Source organism: Gossypium arboreum, chromosome 2, assembly GCF_025698485.1.
Source record: "Gossypium arboreum isolate Shixiya-1 chromosome 2, ASM2569848v2, whole genome shotgun sequence".
Classification (NCBI taxonomy): Eukaryota; Viridiplantae; Streptophyta; class Magnoliopsida; order Malvales; family Malvaceae; genus Gossypium; species Gossypium arboreum.
Window position 1 is genome coordinate 62857312 of NC_069071.1, and position 22239 is coordinate 62879550.

A 22239-nucleotide genomic window follows, 5' to 3' on the forward strand; every position below is an offset into this window, starting at 1 on the left:
GCCTTAGGTGTTCTTCCTTCCATTTTTCTTTTTCCTTTCCTTATGGTTTCGCAAGATGAAAAAAGATGATGGGACTTTGTTTTATCACCACCACTACTATAAATTTATTATTATACATAATTCCCACCAATTAAAAATGGAGACAAGAGAACACATTGTTACATGCATGTGTTGGCCGGCCATTTACATTCAAAAATGGTCTAATTGACATGCAAAACCACTTTTTTCAATGCATGTACTATTAGACCATTGTAAGATTAACCTCTCACTTTCCAACAATGTTTCATATAAGTCCATTTTAATAAATTCACATAAAAATGATCAAATTAATGCATGAAACTTTCACACATGCATTTACTCACATCATAAACACAGAATATAACTTTCAATTATTTATAAGACTCGGTTTCGTGGTCCCGAAACCACTTTTCGACTAGGGTCAATTTAGGGCTGTCACAGAGAGAGCCGATGCCTTGGAGCGGCTTGGGTCATAGGTGGCTGAACCGGAGACCAAAGCGTACCAGCACTTCGAGAGAGAGTAGTAGATGTGGCGACGGAGAGTGACGAGGTCGTTCTCATCTATGAACTCCTCTGTGTACAGGCCCAAAGCTATACTGAACTTGGGCACACTCAACTGGCGGACTAAACCGCTGAGACGGAACTGGACTGTTCCAGGATCATCAAAGTTGGCTATGACGTCTTGAACATGGAATGTCGAGCAAAGTTCAAGTGTGAGCTCAAGGTATGCCAACTCGATGATCACAAAGAAGAGGTCTCATGGATCAGTTGCCAGGAGTGCTCGTACATCGTTAGCCAACTGGACTTGTTCAAGTGCTGTCCAGTCAATGCAGTGACCCACACCTAAAGGTCGGGACCGTAGGATTTAGAATAGTTCCTCCTGATTGTCGGGTGGAAATTGGAGGTATGGGTGGCGAATTTTTGCGGTAGGGCCCGAGGAAGATGCCCCTTTTCCACTTTTTCGAAGCGAAAACGGTAGTTTTCTTACCACGTGAGCTTGACATGGTATACTTGGAAGAAGAAAAAAGAATATAACATAACTAACTAACTCAAGAAGTAATCATGAATATAGTAAAACTAACCAGTCCAACCAACAATACTCAGTAGTTTAACCTAAATGATAGAAGTTTATATAGCAATTAACATAATAAAAGCATGATTATTTTCAACATAAAATGACTGAACTAGACTTTTATGGGAACACACGAAAAGAATGAATGTATCAGAAAGCATTGACTAAAATGGCAAAGAATAAACGTATAAGCATGACTATAGTGAGATAAATAAAAAATCTGCCAAATAAAACCATAAGAATTATAAAATTTGTAAAAGGGATGAAGAAAATAGAGAGAAAAGAGTAAACAAACGCTAAAAAGATGAGAATGGGTGTCGAAAATGGAGTTGGAGGTGGTGCACGGGCATGGCAGGGAGGCCGTGTGGACTTGTAACGACTAGGGTTAGGGATTTTGGGTGAAGAAGATGATGAATAGTGAAGGGTATTTATAGATTTTGGGACACACGGCCAGGGGACACGCCCGTGTTCCCCAATTTTTTCCCGTGTGATTCGTGAATTTCGAATTTGGGTGCGTCTGACATTTTCGCCACGCCCGTGTTCCTTGGGTGCACACGGATGTGTCTGTCTTCGTTTGCTTCTCCTACGCCCGTGTATGTAGGCCCATGCCCGTATTAATCTGACAGGTTTGACCACGGGTTCTAGACACGGGCGTAGCGAATGCCCGTACTATTTTCTCAGGTTCAACCACGGTCCTAACACATGGCCGTGGTGGCCCCTTATCGCATTCCGAGTTGGGGAAAATTTTTCCCTATTTTCACACAGCCTAAGGCATGCCCGTGTGCCTGCCCGTGTGTGCTTTAGAAAGCATGCGTTCCATGAGTCGGTTAGTATGTTAGATGTTAAAACTAAAATTTAAAGAAATTAATATTGTTAGTGCTCGGGTTGCGTCCCGAGAAGCGCTTATTTATAGTCTAAGCTCGACTTACCTCTCTGGTGAATGATCATGGTGGTTTGAGGAGTTTATACTCCTCATTCTTACTATGAATCCCATCAAAATAAGGTTTTAGGCGGGTATTGTTTACCTTAAAGGTGCCAAATTTGGGATGACTTACCTCGACTGTACCAAATGGGAAAATGCTAAGTACCGTAAAAGGAATTTCTTCATTCAGTTTGGCAGTGTCAATGTGAGGATCTGCGGCATCTAATGAAACTTTATCTCCAACCTTCAGTTGATTTGGTGAGGCATAGAGCTCGTTCTGGCGTAGTTTTGGTTTATCGTGTTTTCTCGGTTTAAATGTTAGTCATTCATCTAACTCCTCGATTCGTAACCTTCGTTCTTCATGGGTAGATTCTTTGTTGTGGATTGAACATGGCTCATGCGTGTCCTTCGAACTTATATCCTGCAAAATAGGTTGCACTGTATGATCAATCTTAGTAGAATAATTTGTACAATCACCTTCAATTTTCGATGTGTTGTTTGGGTTGCAAGCTTGAAGGTTGATTGTTTCGTCTCCTACACGAAGTGTGAGTTCGCCTGTGCCAACGTTAATAATTGTTCTAGCAGTTGCTAAAAAGGGCCTTCCCAAAATTAAAGGAACGTTACTGTCCTCTTCTATGTCTAAAACAATAAAATCAACTGGGAATATAAATTTGTCAATTTTAACGAGTACGTCTTCAATGATACCCCTAGGAAATCTGACAGTTTTATCTGCTAATTGAATGCTTATCCTAGTTTGTTTAGGTTTCCCTAGACCTAGTTGCTTAAACAATTTGTAAGGCATAACATTGATACTAGCCCTAGATCAGCCAACGCATTATTAACATCTAAACTACCAATTAAACAAGGAATCGTAAAACTCCCTGGATCCTTTAGTTTGTTGGGTAGTTTATTCTGAAGAATGGTTGAGCAAACCGTGTTCAACTCCACATGTGACCTTTCATCTAACTTTCGTTTATTTACTAGAAGCTCTTTTATAAATTTGACTGCATTCGGCATATGTAAAAGTGCTTCAATAAATAGTAGGTTTCTTTAAAAGTTTAAGGAATTTACCAAATTTTTTGTCTGAGCGGTCTTTCCTTATTGCATTGGGGTATGGCACACGAGGTTTATATTCTGTACTTGCTGATTTTTGTTCGTTTTGGCCTACCTCATTCTTACCTTCACTTACCACCGGTTCTGGCCTTGGTTTTGCCACTAACCCTTCCTCATCTTGAATGGAAATTGGGTTGAGTTGCTCCCTTGGGTTAGATTTAATGTTGCTTGGCAGGCTACCTTATGGTCGTTCAGAAATCAACTTGGCGAGCTGTCTAATCTGAGTTTCAAGCCCTTGGATGGATGCTTGTTGATTTTTGAGTATCGTCTCGGTATTCTGAAAATGAGTCTCTGACACCGAGATAAATTTGGTTAGCATTTCCGCAAGGTTTGGCTTTTTCTCCTGCTGGTATGGTGGTTGCTGAAAGCCTGGAGGGGGTGGAGGTTTATAATTTCCTTGGCCTCCCCATGAAAATTTTGGGTGATTCCTCCAACCTGCATTGTAAGTATTACTATAAGGATTGTTTTGAGATCGAGGATTACTATCCATGTAATTTAACTGCTCATTCTCCATGTTGTGGCCATAAGATGGGTATTTTGAATTGCTCGATCCACCTCCATTTGCTTCGCACTGCATTACTGGGTGAACCTGTGAAGAACTAAGAAAACCATCAATTTTCTTATTCAAGAGTTCTACCTGATTAGAGAGCATGGTGACCGAATCGACGTTATAAAAACTGGCTATTTTCGTTGGCTTTGTCCTCATGACTTGCCACTGATAGTTATTCAGTGACATCTCCTCTATAAATTCATAGGCATCTTCATATGTTTTACTATTGATGGTTCCGCCAGCAGCTGGGTCAACCATTTGTCAAGTCAAAGGATTCAGGCCATTATGAAAAGTTTGAACCTGTAGCCAGAGTGGTAATCCATGGTGAGGGCATCTTTGCAAAAGGTCCTTATATCTCTCCCATGTGTCGTAGAGTATTTCTAAATCCATCTGCACAAAAGAAGAGATATCATTATGTAATTTAGCTGTTGTAGCCGACGAAAAATATTTTAATAAGAATTTTTCAGTCATTTATTCCCAAGTAGTGATTGACCCCCGCGGTAACGAATTCAACCACTGTTTAGCTTTGTTTCTAAATGAAAAAGGGAATAACCGAATGCGAATGGCATCATCAGAAACGCCATTAATTTTAAATGTATCACATAGTTCTAAAAATTTTGCTAAGTGAGCGTTGGGATCTTCATCCTGTAAACCATCAAACTGAACAAATTGCTGTATCATTTGAATTGTGTTAGGTTTCAATTCAAAAGTAGTTGCAGCTACAGTAGGTCTAACTATGCTCGATTCAATTCCTGTTGAAGAAGGTTTAGCATAATCATACATAGTGCGCGGAGCAGGATTCTGATTAACAGCAATCGCAGGAGGTAGCGGATTTTCTTGGTTTTCAGCCATCTCTGTAACACCCCGAACCCGAGACCATCGCCGGTGTCGGACACGAGGGGTTAACAAACCAAGTTCACTTGTTTTGCCCACCAATTTGACATTTCCAGTCAGGCTGGAAAACTGCGTCACCGTCGCCTTAAAAATCATATCTCGAGTTTCAAAACTCGGAAACTGGTTTCGTAAATTTTCCCTGAATTTAGACTCATGTATCCATCCATGGATTTATTTCTAGAATTTTTGGTCAGGCCAATTGGTACAGTTTATTAGTTAAAGTCACCCATGTTACAGGGATCGACTGCTCTGACCTTCGCATGTTACAACTTGAATATCTCACTGTACAGAACTTTAATACTGGTGCCGTTTGTTTCTAATGAAACTAGACTCAAAATGGAATCTGTACATATAAGGCATGACTCCTAATTCTTTCTGGATAATTTATAGCAAATTTTTAAAGTTGCGACAGGGGACCCAGAAACCGTTCTGGCCCTGTCTCACAATAGCTTTAATATCTCTTAACATGTAACTCCTATGACCATTTTGTTTCTTCCATATGAACATAGACTCATCAAGGTTCATTTACATAGCTTATTCACTATTTAATACCATTCCTACAAATTTTGGTGATTTTTCACATTCACGTCACTGCAGCTGGCAGCATCTGTTTTTAAGGTAGGTCTTACCTATTTGGTAGTCTCCATGAACCAACTAGTCTTGCCATACATAGGTTCATATATGATCATTTTAACCATGCCAATGGCTGATCATGTGACCAACATTCCCATTTCCAATCCATGGTCACATCATGACACCAAATATATACATATACAAACCGCAAATAGTCTAAGTCGATACTTCACTTTTACGAGCCATTTTCGCATGGCCGTACACAAATACATCACAACATATTTAACCAACAAGGGTAGTCCTATACATGCCATTTCAAAGTTCAACCAAAATTTATACCAAAATAGAGACGTTGATAGTGTGGATGACTTCGACTTTATTGATCCCGAATCCGATTGCTATCGAGCGAAATCTATAAAACAGAGAGCCAAAGTAACGGGGTAAGCATTTTTATGCTTAGTAAGTCTCAAGGAATATAATCAACTCTAATTACAGCAATACATTCACATAGCCACATCGTCATTTCATTAATACACATTCTTACTTCACACTTCATCATTATATACTTTCACAAAGTATCAATCAATTCAATAACTGAAATTCATTAGTCGATTGAGCGAATGTTGCTCAAACATGTCGACTTTCCAATGCACATATAAACGTACCTTATTCTTTGGGCTTCTCGAGTGTACTAATTGAATTTATTACAGCAACCAACACTCACCTCCAGCCCAAGATTCTTGAATATAACCGGATATAAGCATGTGCACAAATGCCTTGGGTCTTAGCCGGATAGAATGACTTCGCACGAATGCCTTGGTCTTAGCCGGATATAGCCGCTAGCACAATTGCCTTGGTCTTAACCGGATATAATTTCCAGCATAATTGTCTTGGGGCTTAGCCGGATATCATTCAATTTCTCATGCACACATACATCAATAATCATTGGACATTCATATTTCATTTTCGTTACTAAGGCTCAAACACAATTATAATCATTAGCATAATCGCCTTCGGGACTTAGCCCGGGTAGAATTCGAATACTCATACACACATAAATCAATAATCAATACATTCATATTTCATTCCACATAATTCAATTAAGGTCACTTCTTGAGGACTTACCTCGGATGTTGTCGAACGGCTTTTACGGCTATTCGATCACTTTTTCCTTCCCCTTGTCCAATTGTGGCCCTCTTAGCTCTTGAGCTAATTCAAACAAATTCAATCTATTAAAACCTCATTGTGCTAGCTTATGGCGAATATGACAAGGAGTTTAAATGGTCATATGGCCACTCTTTAGCTTGAATACACAATGGTCATGCACATTTTATACTACATCAAGCAATTCAATACAATTTATTCGAGCATCAAGGAAAAGCTAAGGCCTTCAATAGGCTACCCAAGACCGAATATTCATGTACATGTTGAGGCCAATTATGCACTTAATACCTCACAAAAACAGCATGCATTTTACTAGTTAATGCTTTGCATATTGTTGCTCAAAACTTATAATATAGCATCGAGCACTCATATGTGTGCTAGGCCGAATGTGCTTGCAATTTCACATTCATTCTTCAACATCTTCTTCTTTAAACAAACATATTCATCACTTAGTTCATAACCAAACATCATGTGCAAACATATATATACATATATGAGCATGGCGAATTTCAAGGTGTCCATAGCCATCCAAAACACAAATTTCAACTAACATGCAAGAAGCATGAACCATGCTTATGAATGCATCATGGCGAATATGACAATCATGCTCCTTTTCAACTTCAATCATGATTAAACAAAAGAAAACTCAAAATCTTACTCAAGAGTAGACAATCCATCATTGCATGCATCATCATCAAGCTTTACACTTAGCATGCAATGGCTTTATCACCATAACAACTTTGGCCAAATACCATTTCCATGGCATAACAAGGATTTGAGCCATGGCTAACATGCACATCAAGTTAGCAACCAAAACATGCATGAAACTCCTAACACAACCTCATACATACCTTAATCTTGATGCAAACTTAGCCAAATCTCCTTCTAGATCTCTTCCAACCTAAGCATGAAGCAAAAGTCCTCCCCCTTTTTCCTTAGTATTTTCGGCCAAGAAGTGAAAATGGATGAACACAACAAAAATTTTTTTTCTTCCTTCTTTCTCAACTCACGGCAAGGGGGCATCCAAGCTCATCTTTCTCTTCTTCTTTTTTTTCATTTTTTATGCTTATTTTTATTATAATACTTCCTACATGACTCACTAGCCAAACATGTTGGAAACATGTTTTCCTTGCCCATCATGCCCACCTTGGCGGCCATTATAGTCAAATTTGGGGAATTTGACATGCAAGGACAACATTTTCCTAGTGTGCATCAATAGGCCTCTTCAACATTTGCCTATCTCATTTCTAAGTTTTCTCACAAGTCCTTTCTAGTGAAATTCACCTTTATAACACTAAATCAATCATCATAAAATGTCATACATGAGCACGCACATATTATAGGTATCAAAATAAATTTTTAATTATTTTTATGCTTCGGTTTTGTGGTCCCGAAACCACATTCTGACTAGGGTCAATTTTGGGCTGTCACAATCTCTTCGGTGGTGGTTGAAGTATCTTCCTCTTGCTCTTTTGTGTAACGTAAGCTTCGCCTTATTTCTCTTCAGTTTCTGTAAACTGTGCGATCGATCTCACTGTCAAAAAGTAATGGTCCTGACGAGTTCCTTCTAGTTATAAACTATAAGAACCTACCAGAAAAAGGGAAAAAGAAGAATAAGTAATAAAAATTAGAATAAAATTTAATTTGCAGTAAAAGTAAATGGCTAAAGTAATAAAAATCGAGTGTTCTTAATATCTTAGTTCCCCAGCAACGGCGCCAAAAACTTGATACGTGATATTCGTGACAGCTTTAAATATTTATAATGAATCATTCTTGAAACTAACTATTATCATGATGAAGGCAAGTGTACCTATCGAACAGTAGTATAGCTTTAGCAAGACCAGATTATCGAACCCAAAGGAACTAAAAGTACTAGTATCAACTTTCTTTTTATTATCTAGCCTAAAAAATAAAAGGGTTTTGTTTATCTAACTAATTAATTAAACTAAGAAATCACAAAAGAAATTTGGGGAAAATACTTTTTGGAAAATTCGATTGATTAAGACAATATCTAAGGAAAAATCCACCTAGACTTCACTTGTTATTTGACTCTAAATTGGATGATTTATTCATTCAACTTGTTCTGTAGAGATCCCTAAGTCATATTATTATCTCTCTAGAGACTAAAAACGTCTAACCCTAGATTGAATAATTGAAATCTCTTTCTAATTAATGCCCTAGGATTGCATTAACTCGATATATGGATCCCTTTATTAGGTTTCACCCTAATCCGGCAAAATCTTGTCACCCTATCTCTAGGCACGCAACCAACTCCACTTAATTATGAAAAATTTACTCTTAGACAGGGTCTATTCCACCTCTGAATAAGAGCTTAACTTGAATCAATATCCTGGAATATCAAAACAAGAATTAAGAACACATAATGAAGAACATGTCAAATATTTATCATACAATTCAGATAATAATAACAACATCCATCTTAGGTTTCATTCCTCTTAGGTATTTAGGGGTTTTAGTTCATACTAATGAAAGAAAACATTTCAAAAGAATAAAAATAACAAAACATAAGAGAACCCAAAACTCCTAAAGGAACTTGAAGGGAGATCTTCAGTCTTGATGGTGAATCCGCTCCTGAGATGGATCGATCGGCTTTCCTTGAGCAATTCCTTGCTTCCTTCTCTGTGTCCCCCCCCCCCCTCTTCTCCTCTTCTAGGGTGTATTTATAGGCTTTGGAATGCCTAAGAGCCCTCAAAATTGGCCTTTTCCAAATTGGACTAAACTTGGGCTCAGCAGGGACACGCCTGTGTGCGATTGCTTAAGGCCATGGTCAGGGCTGTTAAATGGGCACGGGCGTGTGATCTACCCGTGTAAATCTTGCTTTAACGTTTCCAAAGAGGACACGGCCATGTGGTCTTCCCGTGTGAGGAAGTCCAGGTCATGTTAATTTCGTACATTGGCCCATTTTCTCTATTTTTCCCCTTTCTCGTTTCTTTCACTCTCCTATGCTCACCTAAGTATAAAACATGAAATTAAGGCTTTACGAGCATCAAATTCACCAATTTTAAGGAAAAATCATCCATAAAATGTGCTAAGCATGGGATAGAAATATGTATAAATTACGGTTTATCACTACACTCTCCAAAATGTCATTTTCCACATTGTCCACATTCAAGTTTATTTGATCTAACATTACCCACACTTGCCACTGACACAGCTGGAGTTTTTGAACTCGTAACTTGCTTCCCATGATCTCTGCTAGAGTATTCCACTGGTATATTTGATCGGCTAAACAAATCTCGAGATTTCTTTGATGAAGAATGATATGGCTTACTCATTGATCTTTTTCTCGAGTCTCTAGCTTCATAATCTACCTTTCTCTTTTTTTTGTTAAGATCCTCGGCTTTACAAGCCCTTTCAACTAGAAAGACGAATTCTTTCAACTCAAGAATTCTGACTAGTAGTTTTATATCTTCATTCAATCCGTCAACAAACCGTTTACACATAATATCCTCAGTTGACACATACTCTCGAGCATACTTGCTTAACAGTACAAATTCTATTTCATACTCAATGGGAGTCATCCGGCCTTGTTTCAACTCTAAAAACTCTTTATGCTTCTGATCGAGAAATCTTTGACTAATGTACTTCTTTTGGAATTCAGATCGGAAAATCTCCCAAGTAACTCGTTCTTTCAGAACTAGATATCAACATTTTCCACCAATGGTACGCATTATCTCTCAGCAAAGATACAACACATTTAATACATTCATCAGGAGTACAAGACAATTCATCAAATACTCAGATTATGTTTTCGAGCCAGAACTCAACTCTCTCCGTATCATCATCAACAGTAGCCCGAAACTTATCAGCTTTATTTTTTTGAATATTAGCTACTGGTGGCTTGTTTAACCGTATCGAGTCTACAACTTGAGGAATAATAAGGATTTGTTAAGGAATAGGTGGGGCTAAAGGTTGTTGAGCAACTAGATTCGTTTGAACGAACTCCGTGAACCACTTTCTCATCATCTGAAAAAAGGCTTATTTAGCCTCTTCCTCATGGCTACTCGTTATAGGTCTAGAGTCGGATGGCGCTGCCCCTTGAGCAAGAGCGAGCATGTTACACTCTACATCGTCAGCTACAGCTCTTTCGAGATCCATTACTATACGAAAACACAATTTAAGCTGTCAGGAATCATAACACTATCGCAGAGTATATATGGCATGTATAGCTAGACTCTCACAAATGCTACGTTAGTCCTAGAATTGACTAAACTAGAGCTTTGATACCAATAAAATGTAACACCCCTAACTCGTATCTATCACTAGAATAAGGTTATGAGGCATTACCGAATAACTTACAGCACACAACATACATTTCTCATTCATGAATCCATTATCACATAAACATCGATCAAACATAATTATATTGTCCCTTATAAGGCTTTATGAGAGTTTAAAACATACTTGGAAGAGGTATGGAACTAAATTGATAACATTTGAAAACTTTGGAAAAACTTAGAAAATTTTTATGCATACAGTGATCACACGCCCGTGTAAACAGGTCATGTGACGCCCGTGTCATAGGCCGTGTGGAAACAGGGCATACATACTGACTTGTATCACACGACCGGAGACACACCAGTGTGCCATGGTCGTATGAAATCAAGAGGGTATACTAACTTAGGTCACACGACTTGCCACAAGCTCATGTGCTAGCCCGTGTGCCACACACGGCCAGTAGACATGCCCTTGTGTCTAAGCCGTGTAACACACTAACTTGTTTTGACTAAGCTACAGCAGGCACACAGTCGAGTCACACGCACGTGTGCTCAACCGTGTGGGGCAAAATTAGGCTTGGTTTGTACCATTTCAATACATTTATAGGCATCCAAAACATGTTATTTCATATACATTTCATGCCATTTAAAAATCCGTTCATTCAACAAGCAATTCATAACCAGAAGCTTGCCAATTCATCATTTTAAAACCAAGCTACAATATGCCATACTAAACATGCCAAAACACGAGACAATTTATACATCACATATCACTACCAAACTCATAAATTAAGCTAACCTAATTGGCCAAATACACACCCACATTTACATCATTTACAAGCCAACTCTCATGGCTAATATCATAACTCAAAACATATCATCATAACACTAGCCTGTACATGCTATATACCATATTTACAAAGCATCAAAAATACCAAAAAGTTGATCGATAGTGTGACGATGTTTCCTGATGATCCACGAGTCTGAGCTAGTTTTGATTATCTAAAAAATAGGAAAATAACACACAAAGTAAGCTTAAAAAGCTTGATAAACCATAAACAAATAAATTATCTTATGAAATAACATCATTCCCATCACATAGGCAAATTATGAACAAGAACATATAAATTCACAAACTTTTCTCACTGTATATCTATTCAAGAAACATATGTAAATTCAAAAAATACTTCTCTTTTCAATACTCGTATGAATCTTGTAGTACATGTATCACTTAATTCAATCACACATTCTTTCTCGTCTTGAAATTGCTCGCTGAACCTTTTGGAATCGTTAAGGATACTCGAAAAAAAATCACATATAGCTCACACAATGCCATATCCCGATATGGTTTTACATGTTATCACATATCGATGCCAATAGCCTAGCTATGGTCTTACACAAAATCAAATAACGATGCCAATGTCCCAGACATGATCTTACACACAATCACGTAACGATAATCCTAATGTCATGACATTTGTATCCTATACTATTCCTGAGGTTCGTACGGGACTTTCAAATTTTGTAACCCTGTCGATTCTTGCGCGTAGTTGATCATTCGATATTCAATGCAGTTCAATGACAAATAAGCATATATAATTCAATTTAAAGACATTTATTTGCATATGACTTACCTCGTATTCGGGATAGACTAACAGGATCGACTATTCGATAACCTTTGATTTTCCCCGATCTAAATCCGATTCGTTTCTTTCTTGATCTATATACATTCAAAATTAACTCATTTATTCATCAATTTATTCAATTCAATCGACAAACACATATTTATGCATTTTTACACTTTAGCCCCTAAAGTTTCATATTTTTACAATTTAGTCCCTAATTCACAAATACACAAAATTCATGAAATTTCATTAAACCCAGGCCTAGCTGAATTCTCTATAGGTCCTTAACAGCCCGTTCTTTTCATTTATTTACACATTTAACCACATATTTTACACCTTTCACAAATTAATCCTTAAATTGCATTTTTACCTAAAATCACTTTACAAAACATTTAAATCTATCAACAATTTATCATTTTCCATTATCAAACATTTAAAAGCTCAAGAATTCAACAATGGTACTTCATGAAATCATTAAAAATTTAAAAATTAAGGAACGGGCTAGCTAGAATACAAAGCAACGATTACAAAACGTAGAAATCATAAAAACCGAGCAAAGAACATACCTTAATCAAGAACAATAAGGGCCGAACCCTAAAACAACACCTTTGGCTTCTTTTCTTTTGATTTCCGATTATAGATGAAGAAAATAAAGATGAAAATGGTGTTTTTTATTTATTTTACTTAATAACCAAATTACCATATTAACCCTTAATAATAAAACATTTAAATCATCTAATATAAGGCCATCTATGTCAAATTCCACTATCAATGGTCTAATAACATCATAAGGACCTTTCATTTAATAAATCATAGCAATTAGACACCTTTAACAAGTAGAATGCAACTTTTGCATTTTACACGATTTAGTCCTTTTTCTCAAATTGAGCAATTAAACGATAAAATTAGCTCACTAAATTTTCATACATACATGCTATCATGTTGAAAACACATAAAATAATATTAACATAATTTTTTGACCTTGGATTTGTGGTTTCGAAACCACTATTCTGATTTAGCTAAAACCGGGCTGTTACAATATTTTTCCGCTGCATTTCTGAAAAATGAGTCTTTAATAAAATTAGACTTAGTTTTAAAAATTATTAAGTTTATAAATTTGATTTCTAAAGACATTTTGATCTTTGAAGTTAATATGTTTTTTTCCTAAATAATGACGAATAACCAAGTTCTTTAGTTTTGAATGAAAAGACAAATGATTTAGAAGTATGATTGAAAATCTGAAATAGTTTTAAATAAATGATTGAAATTTTGCAAATGAAATATTATTAATTTTGATTCCTAAAATTTACAAGGTTTTTACAAAATTAAGATAAGCATTTTATTTCACTTGTTTTGAATTGATAAGCTAATAATTTTTAAAATATGTTCAAAATTACGAGAGTTTATTTAGGCCATTTTCGTGGACAAATGGATTTGAAATGTGATTGAAAATAAGGTTGAACATTGGATTTCACTAGTTTCGAACAAATTACGCAAATGATTTAAAAAGTATGTTTGAAAAAAATAACGAAAGTTTTTTGGGCCATTTCGATGGCCAATGTAGCTTTCTGAATTCGACCATAATGACTGGGTCGAGTTTGAGATGTTACAACTGATATATCCATATTACATATTCATTTTTTGTTATGCACATTTACTCGTATCATGTTTATCATGATCAAATACACTTATCATATGTTCATGTAATGCACTTTTAAGTGCAATCACTTTGCTCATTGAGCCACATGCACTTTCATATTAAACTTGTTCATTAAACCAATAGATTAATGGGCATATTTTTTCATATTCACATCCATTTCTTTAACATATTACATACACATCTTATCACAATTCATAATAATTTGCAAAATATTATAGATCAAGGAAGAAACACTTACTCTTGGAACTTAGGATAGGTGTTTAGGCTACCTAAGGTCCCCTTTAATACACTGATTTGTGTATTAATTACAGCACACGAAATCACTTACCTTAATCAAGTTTTACTTCAAAGCCAAAGCTCAAATAAGCTTTTGATTGCCTTTATCCTAGCTTGTAGATGCTCCCGATTGATTTGACACTTTTCATACACATTAAAGACATTAAAAACATATCATGAACAACTACAAATTCATTCAAATAACAGTAAAATCACAGATCTGATCTTCTTATTCACAATACCAAAAACTAACTACATTTATCGAAATAAGGGGTTTCATCACTTGATTTTCATTTCTAAACCTTAAATAAGTTTCTAAATATCCTAAATATCATTTAATTACAAATCTAAGCCATCATTTTCATTTAATTACACAGATCTAACTTTTCCGGGAAAAAGCTTATAAGAACACATAAAAGGGGAAAACGTCCAATTCATTAAAATTATTTGAGGATTTCTTAAATTTAGTTTAAAAACCTTTTAATTAGATCAAAATGAATTGAAAATCACTTTAAAACAATAACTTAGCTTAGTATTACGAAATCTACCATTTTCAAGACAAAAATCAATTTAAAATCATTAGATATATTGAAATCTTGATTAAATCAATTAAAAATTGAATTGAATTAACAACATACTTAGTTTAATCATAAAAAGTCAGAATGTTACCTCAATTTGAAGTAACCAACGAGTTTAGCATCAAATTCGACCAAAAACATGTTGAAGAACAATTGTGAAATTGAAAGAGAAAAGATGAATCTTCTTTAAAATTGAAGGAGAAATTTGTGTTTGGAAGGCGAGAAATTCTAAAAGGATGAATTAATTTTCAAAGAAAAGCTTTGATTTAGTGTTTGAGAAATTTTTGAATGAGTTGAAAATGAGAGGGAAGGGACAATGGGGGTCGTTATGTAACGCCCTAAAAATCTCGAAACCCAAAAATCCCGAAACCCAAAAATCCTAAAATCCCGAACTATCTTTGTTTTCGGTTTTGATAAAAATTGTGTTTTATGTTCCTAGCCATGTGATAATTATAGTAGGTCTTAATTAAGGTTTGAGTTCGAACCTAGGAATAAATGAAATTATAGTTTAATTATTAAAAGAATCAGGGTTGGCAAGTAGTTGGCCTTTTAAATAAAAATAGGGGAAAATAGCATCAAAAAGCCTTGTGGAGGAGTGGCTAAGTAACGCCACTTAGGGAGTAGGGAGGTGGCGTTAGTAGCTAGCAAGGAGATCCAAGGTTCAAATCCTAGTTTAGAATTTTTAGAAGTTTAATTTTGGCCTTCTAAAAGGATGGAAGTGGCGTGAAGATGGACTCCAAGGGGAGTGTTCAGAAGAGAAAATTAAGGAAAAGATCAAGGGGTTATCAGGGAGAAAAACGAGAAGATGAGAAGGGAGAAGTGATGGAGCCGAATTGGGAATTGGGCATGGAAAATTCAGCTATAAGGGCTATAAATAGGGGTCGAATATAGGGTTGCCAGGCTATTGCTGAAATTCTTCTGCACCTTGTTGCCAGAAATCCATTTCTCCAAAAGCCGAAAACCCTTTTCTTTTCAAGATCCAAAAAGCCAAAAACCCTTTTGTTTTTCTTTCTTTTCTTCCTGCCGATTTCTATTCTTATCTACACAATTTTCTTTATTTCACTTAGCCAATTTCTTCTTCTACTCTTCTTCTTTAATCTGTACCAAATAAACCTTATTCACCATACTAAGTTTGAAAAGCCGAAAAGTCGAATCTCACAAGGGCTGAATACTCTTTGACCGAATCTAGTGTAAGTGTTGCTCTTCCAATCGGTTTTCTTTACTAAGTATTGATTATTGATCCTCACTCTTTCAATCAAATTTGGTAGGGAATTAGTATCGGATCTCGATCTTAGCTCTCTGCCGAATTGCTCTTTAAGTGTTTGCGGTTTTGGTAAGTATTCCTCATCCATTGGCTAAAGTTGGCCGAATAGCCATACTAAGGTAAGGGGGCTTGTGTTGGATACGAGTCACCTATTATTTTGGTTTTAATAGTTACGATTGGTGTAGATCTAAGAGTTGATCGTGGTTAGTGAAGGGGTTGTTATACTTATCGTGCAAGGTAAGGTTAAGGTGAGATTATGGCTTTTGGTAAAGTATTCGATAAGTATGTAAGATTAATCTTTGAGTGATATCGATTGTAGGTTTGGGCTAAAGAGATCGCATCACGCTTGCTTACCAGGTGTGTACATACACAGCACACACATTATGTATCGGCAAAAGCTGAAATGCCGAAAAGCTGAAAAGTCAAAATGCCGAAAGTTTGGCTGCGGTAGTCTTGCGAGTGCGCAAACACTCGTGAAGGGGAGACTGATAAGTTTCCTGAGGCCCACGGGGGATTCCGTGGTCTTGGGTTGTGATTTGGCCATATGGGTCGGAATGGGCTAAATGGGCCCGATGGGCTGTTGGGCCCATAATAGGCAAAAATTGAATGTTAATGCTATGTGATAGGAACTTGTATGTGAGCATGAATATGAATGTGACTGGGTCTAACGGGCCATATAAATGTGATTTGGGCCTAATGGGCCATATACAGGTGATTTGGGCTTAATGGGCCATATGAATATGATTGGGCTTAATGGGCCAGATACAGGTATGTGAAATTGTTTAGGCTTTGTAAGGGGTTTTGGGCCTAGTATATGATATCCACATAAGACTTAATTAATATATTGCGACCGTGGACAAGGCAAAGGGTTAAGGTGTGGCAACGGGTATATGCATGTCTAGGATTGGATCTAGGGAGAGCTTGGTACTTAAGACTCACCTCCTCTTCTCTGGAATCCTACCTGGTGCATAGTGTTCGTTCATCTTAGCTCACGGGACTCGTTAACGGACCAAGGTAAGTGAAAACCGTAATTAAGGGAAAATTACCGAAATGCCTCTAAGGGCGAAAATGATCAAAATACCCCTAGGTGTTGAATGTAAGTTTTATGGATGTGACATGCATACATATGATGTTCTGCTTAGGTTGCATATGGGGTGGGAACTATGGAACGGAGGAAGTATATGAGGATCGCATGGTTGCCTAAAAATTGTGGATCCACCGACGGCTTTTAAAGCCCAATATGTAAATGAAGGTAGTTCCGCAACCGGACTGCCATTGGTGTGTAGGCTGGGTGGGTCGATATCTATACCCCCACATGGTGTGATGGGGGACGGAGTTGGTGTGTAGCGGATGGATAATTTGGATGGGATTGCATTGCATGTTTGATGATTTCTCTTTGAATGCTTGTTTTTCATCAAGGGTTGTACACACTGAGTTTGCGAAAACTCACCCCCTCTTTTATTTTATTTTCAGGTGATGCTTAGTAGAAGGTTCAATGTTTGGAGGGACTCTGGGTGGCCGGCTAGCAAGATAATTCGGACTTGGTTTTTTTTCTAAGCATTTAAGTTTTTATTTCTTTTTAAGTGTGTTCAGATCAGATTGTGATAAGGTTTTCATTATGTTATTATTACTTGAATTATTATTATTATTTTCATTGTAATTATAAGAAGTTGAACATGGTTTCTTAAACTATAGTATGTCTTTTCTACGTTTCCGCAACTAAATTTTTTAGTGACATGTTTTCATCAAATCTTATGTTTCAAACAAGTGATAGAAAGGAGTTTATTTTTAAGATGTTCTTTTATTTTAAGAAGGGTTTTCAATGAAAACACAGTTTTTGCTAAAACACTTCAATGTAACACGTCGGATACAGCCATAAAATCTGGGTCGGGTTTGAGGTCGAGAGCCAGTAGTGGGCCAAGGTGGTGCTCAGCCACCAAGGGGTGGTCAACTACTGCCAAAGGGTCGTGGCCAGGCCAGGGGATTTTTTCTCTTTTTCAAACCAATCCTTGTTTTCAATTAAAACTCATTTTCTAAATTATTTTCAATTCTGATCTCGTTTTAAAATATCATTTTAAGAAAATTAATTCTCGGACACCTAATTTTAATTTCTTAATCTATATTTATAATTCCAATAATTTTAATATTTTATTTTATTTTATTTTATTTATTCCAATTGATTTTAATAATCAAACCTAATTTTGATTTTCGATTCACTAATTCAATTCTACAAACTCGATTTTTGGTATGTGACATAAGTTGATTTTGACATTATATTTATAAAATTTACAATTAATTCAATAATTTTAATACTTTAGAATCATAATTAATTTTAATACTTTAGAATCATAATTAATTTTATTTATTATTAGTGTAATTATCCAAATTAAATCAAAATCTAATCTTAATTCTCAAAATGCTTTTTACGTTTTGAAATTTAATCTTCAAGATATTTACATAAATTTTAAGATAGAGTTGTTATTTTATTTTTATTCAAATTCATAAAAGTGTTATTTTTCTTTATTCACACTGATAGTGGTTGATTGTGTATATCGATTAAAATATCTTTAACCATTTAGTAATTTTATAGTGGAGTTTTGAACAAATATTAGCTATACAAAATTTAGAAACAAATATTTTATTTAAATAAAATAAAAACCGCTAAAATTTAATTTAAAATATACTTATTTTGTAATATGTTAAATACTTGTTTATATAGTTTATTTTAATTTTAAAACAGTTCTGAAACAAATATTTTTATTGAAAACATATTTATTAATATAAATAGTTTTAAAAAATTGAAAATGTAGTATTTAAGTATAATCGTTAATAATGTTAAATTTTATACATTTTAATTAACAAATTGTAATATGTTTTAACATATTTTAAACACTTTGTAATTTATGTAAAACTTTAAATAATTTCAAAAGCAATCTTTAAAATTAATTTTTTTAATTATGCAATATGGGTAAGAAACTCAAATTTAAGTTAATTAAAGTAAAAAAATATGAAAGAAATAAAAATTAATTAAAATATCAAAGTAAATAATAATCTGTTATATAATGATTTTTGAAAGAGAGCTATGAATTTGTCTAATCATATATGAGAAATACTTTTTTAGAAACATTAACTTAAAATTAATTTAATTATTTATATTGATATAGTAAATGATGAGTAAATTAAAAATATAATGATAAATTACGCAATATTATTTTAAAATAGATTTTAATAATTTAATTGTGGTTTTCTTCTTCATCCTTTCTCAATGGCAGAGATAATATGTTAATTTTAAGAAAGTCAAGTTAAAATTAGACTTCCTACATAATAAGTGATTTTTTTAATATTATAAAAATATTAGAGGGCCTCCTTATATTTTTAAGAGGGCTAAAATATATATACAAATGGGGAAATTGCAAAAATTTAAACCTTAAAAGAGCCAACTAATATTTTAAAAGATCATAATATATTTATAAAAATAAACTGAAATAAATATAAACTGAGGGATCATAACCCGTTGGGCCTCTATTTGCTCCCCCGTTGTCCTTTCCATAATTTGGGGGTGCTCACTTTTTTTTATGCCCACTTATTTAAAATTTTAAATTTGTAATTGAGAATGAAATTCTATTTCCGTGGATTACAGTTAAAATTATTTTTATTTAAAAAATTACGAAATGTAAGAAAAACGTGTTCTTCTCTATTTCTATAATTCAGAATTCATAATTTACGATTTGGAACACAATTTACATTCGTATTTTTTTACAATATTTTATACACTTTTTATGCCTAGAATGTTAAATTTTACACAATTCGTGATGCCAACATATTTAATTAGAATCAATAAATCATTTCTTAAAAAATGGATAATTTTATGCAAAGAAAATCAATTATAATTTTAAAGCTAAATAAATAATTAATTAAATTAAAAACATGATAGATTTAAAGCTGTGCATGCGTCCAAAGAAAATCTCATTAAGAAGTGAAACTTAACTAAATGCAGAGAAAAAAAGTGAGAAAACCTCACCTTCCCCATTTTGGTCGACCACAAAAAAGTTTCTCTTCAAACTATTTTGTCATTTTTCTTCAAATCATGCCAAAATCTTTACCTTAAACTTTAATTTTTGTCTAAAATTAAGTGAAAAATCAACTTCTAAACTCATCCTTATCATTATTTTCTCTATTCGATTTTTAATGAAAAAAATCTTTAGATAAATCGAGAAAGTTTCAAAAAGGTAAGAAATTATGTTTCCATCATCTCCACCTCTAATATTTGAGATTCTATTTTTTTTATGAGAAAGCTACTTGAGCTTGTATATTGATATTTTTTATGATGAGAAAAGAGAAAACGGTAGTGAGAAGATTTTCCAGCTAAGAAAAAAAGAAAGATTCAAGTGTTGGAAAGATTGAGATTGAATTTTAGTTCTTTAAAAAAGTAAGTACTCTTGAATTTTTCCATGATTAAATATATAATTTTGAATTAAAAATTTAGTGTAATTAATAATTGAAATGAATAAGTGTATTAAAACATAAATCCGTGGTTTGAGGTAGTTAATAGTTTTGATAGTGTTAATAATATATAGACTTTTGCTTATCATAAGTAAAAATGTGATAAGGTAGTATAAGGTAGTGAAATGTGAACCTTAATGCTATGGAATAATGAGAATAAGTCTTGTTAAGTGATAAAATATTATTAAAGGTCATAACCGGACAAAATATGGTAATTTGATAAAGATGTTGATAAAAGTGATAATTCAATCATTAAAGATTTAAATCATGTCTTATATTATCATAAAGTGGAAATTTTGAAATGGTATATAGTGTGTGATAAAGTGATGGTATTTGTAAAGTGATATATTCAAATTGTTGTAAAATAATAAATGTGTTTATGATTATTAATTATATATATATATGTATGAAAGTGAATTGTTGATTTAATTCACCCATTTGATAAGTGAAAATGTGAATTTCTTTTGGATGTGTTAATAAAGTGGAAGACTCTAATAGACTTAGTAGAATAATGGTCACTAAACTAACTATAATTACAACAAAGGTAAGTGCATCTATCGAACAATAGTATAGCTATGGTGAATAAAGAATATCGTATCCACGAGGACTAAAAATACTAGTAATTATCATTTTTCTATTATTTAGCCAATAAATTGAAGTGATTGTTTTTAATCTATATTTACAAATCTAATTTAACTATGAGCGCAACAGAGAATGAAATGAGAACATAATCGAAGACAACCAATGAGAAATACAATACCCAAGAAAGAATCCCTCTAGACTTCACCTATTATTTTGAATCTAAATTAAACGATTTATTCACTTGTGTCTTAATCCTTAGAAATTCCTAAATTATGGTAATATCTCTTTTGAGAGTAAGAACAACTGACTCTAGGTTGATTAATTGAAATCCCTAAATTGTTGTTAGAAGCCTGAAGGGGGTTGTGCTCTCTGATTTCCTTGACCACCTCAAGAGAAATTGGGATGGTTCATCCAACCTGCATTATAGGTATTACTATAAGGGTTATTTTGAGGCCTAGAGTTGTTACCCATATAATTTATTTGTTCGTTCTTTGTGCTAGGACTGTAGGGTAGACATTTTGGATTATTCATTCCTCCTCCATTCGTATCGCAATGCATTACCGGATGTACCTGCGTAGAAACACATTAACCATCAATTTTCTTATTTAAAAGTTCTACATGATTCGATAACATAGTGACTGCATCTAAATTGAAAATACCATCTGCTTTCATCAGCTTTGTCTTCATAACTTGCCACTGATAATTATTCAGTGTCATCTCCTCTATAAATTCATAAGCCGCTTCGGGTGTTTTATTGTTAAGTGTACCATCGGTTGCTACATCGATCAATTGCCTAGTTAAGGGATTCAAATCATTGTAGAATGTTTGAACCCATAGTCATAGAGGTAACCCATGATGGGGGAACCTTCTCAATAAATCCTTATACCTCTCTCATGCATTATATAGGGTCTCTAAGTTGATATGAACGAAGGAAGAGATATCATTCCTTAAATTGGTTGTCTTAGCCAGTGGGAAGTACTTCAGTAGGAATTTCTCGGTCATTTGATCCCATGTAGCGATAGAACCTCGTGGTAAAGAATTCAACCACTATTTAGCTTTGTTCCTCAACGAGAAGGGAAACAACCATTGGCAAATGGCGTCGTCAGTAACACTATTTATCTTGAAAGAATCACAGACTTCCAGAAAATTAGTCAAATGAGTATTTCGATCTTCGTCTTGTAAACCATCGAACTGAACAAATTATTGT

General features: G+C 34.6%; 2 non-coding genes across 2 annotated transcripts; both read left to right on the forward strand.

Moving 5' to 3' along the window:
- The first annotated feature begins 3991 nt into the window (after positions 1-3991).
- LOC128289795 (small nucleolar RNA R71) lies at positions 3992-4097 on the forward strand. The gene has a single exon (XR_008279439.1). It is a non-coding gene; the product is annotated as a small nucleolar RNA R71 (small nucleolar RNA).
- Positions 4098-21879: 17782 nt separating this feature from the next.
- LOC128289450 (small nucleolar RNA R71) lies at positions 21880-21986 on the forward strand. The gene has a single exon (XR_008279098.1). It is a non-coding gene; the product is annotated as a small nucleolar RNA R71 (small nucleolar RNA).
- Positions 21987-22239: the final 253 nt, after the last annotated feature.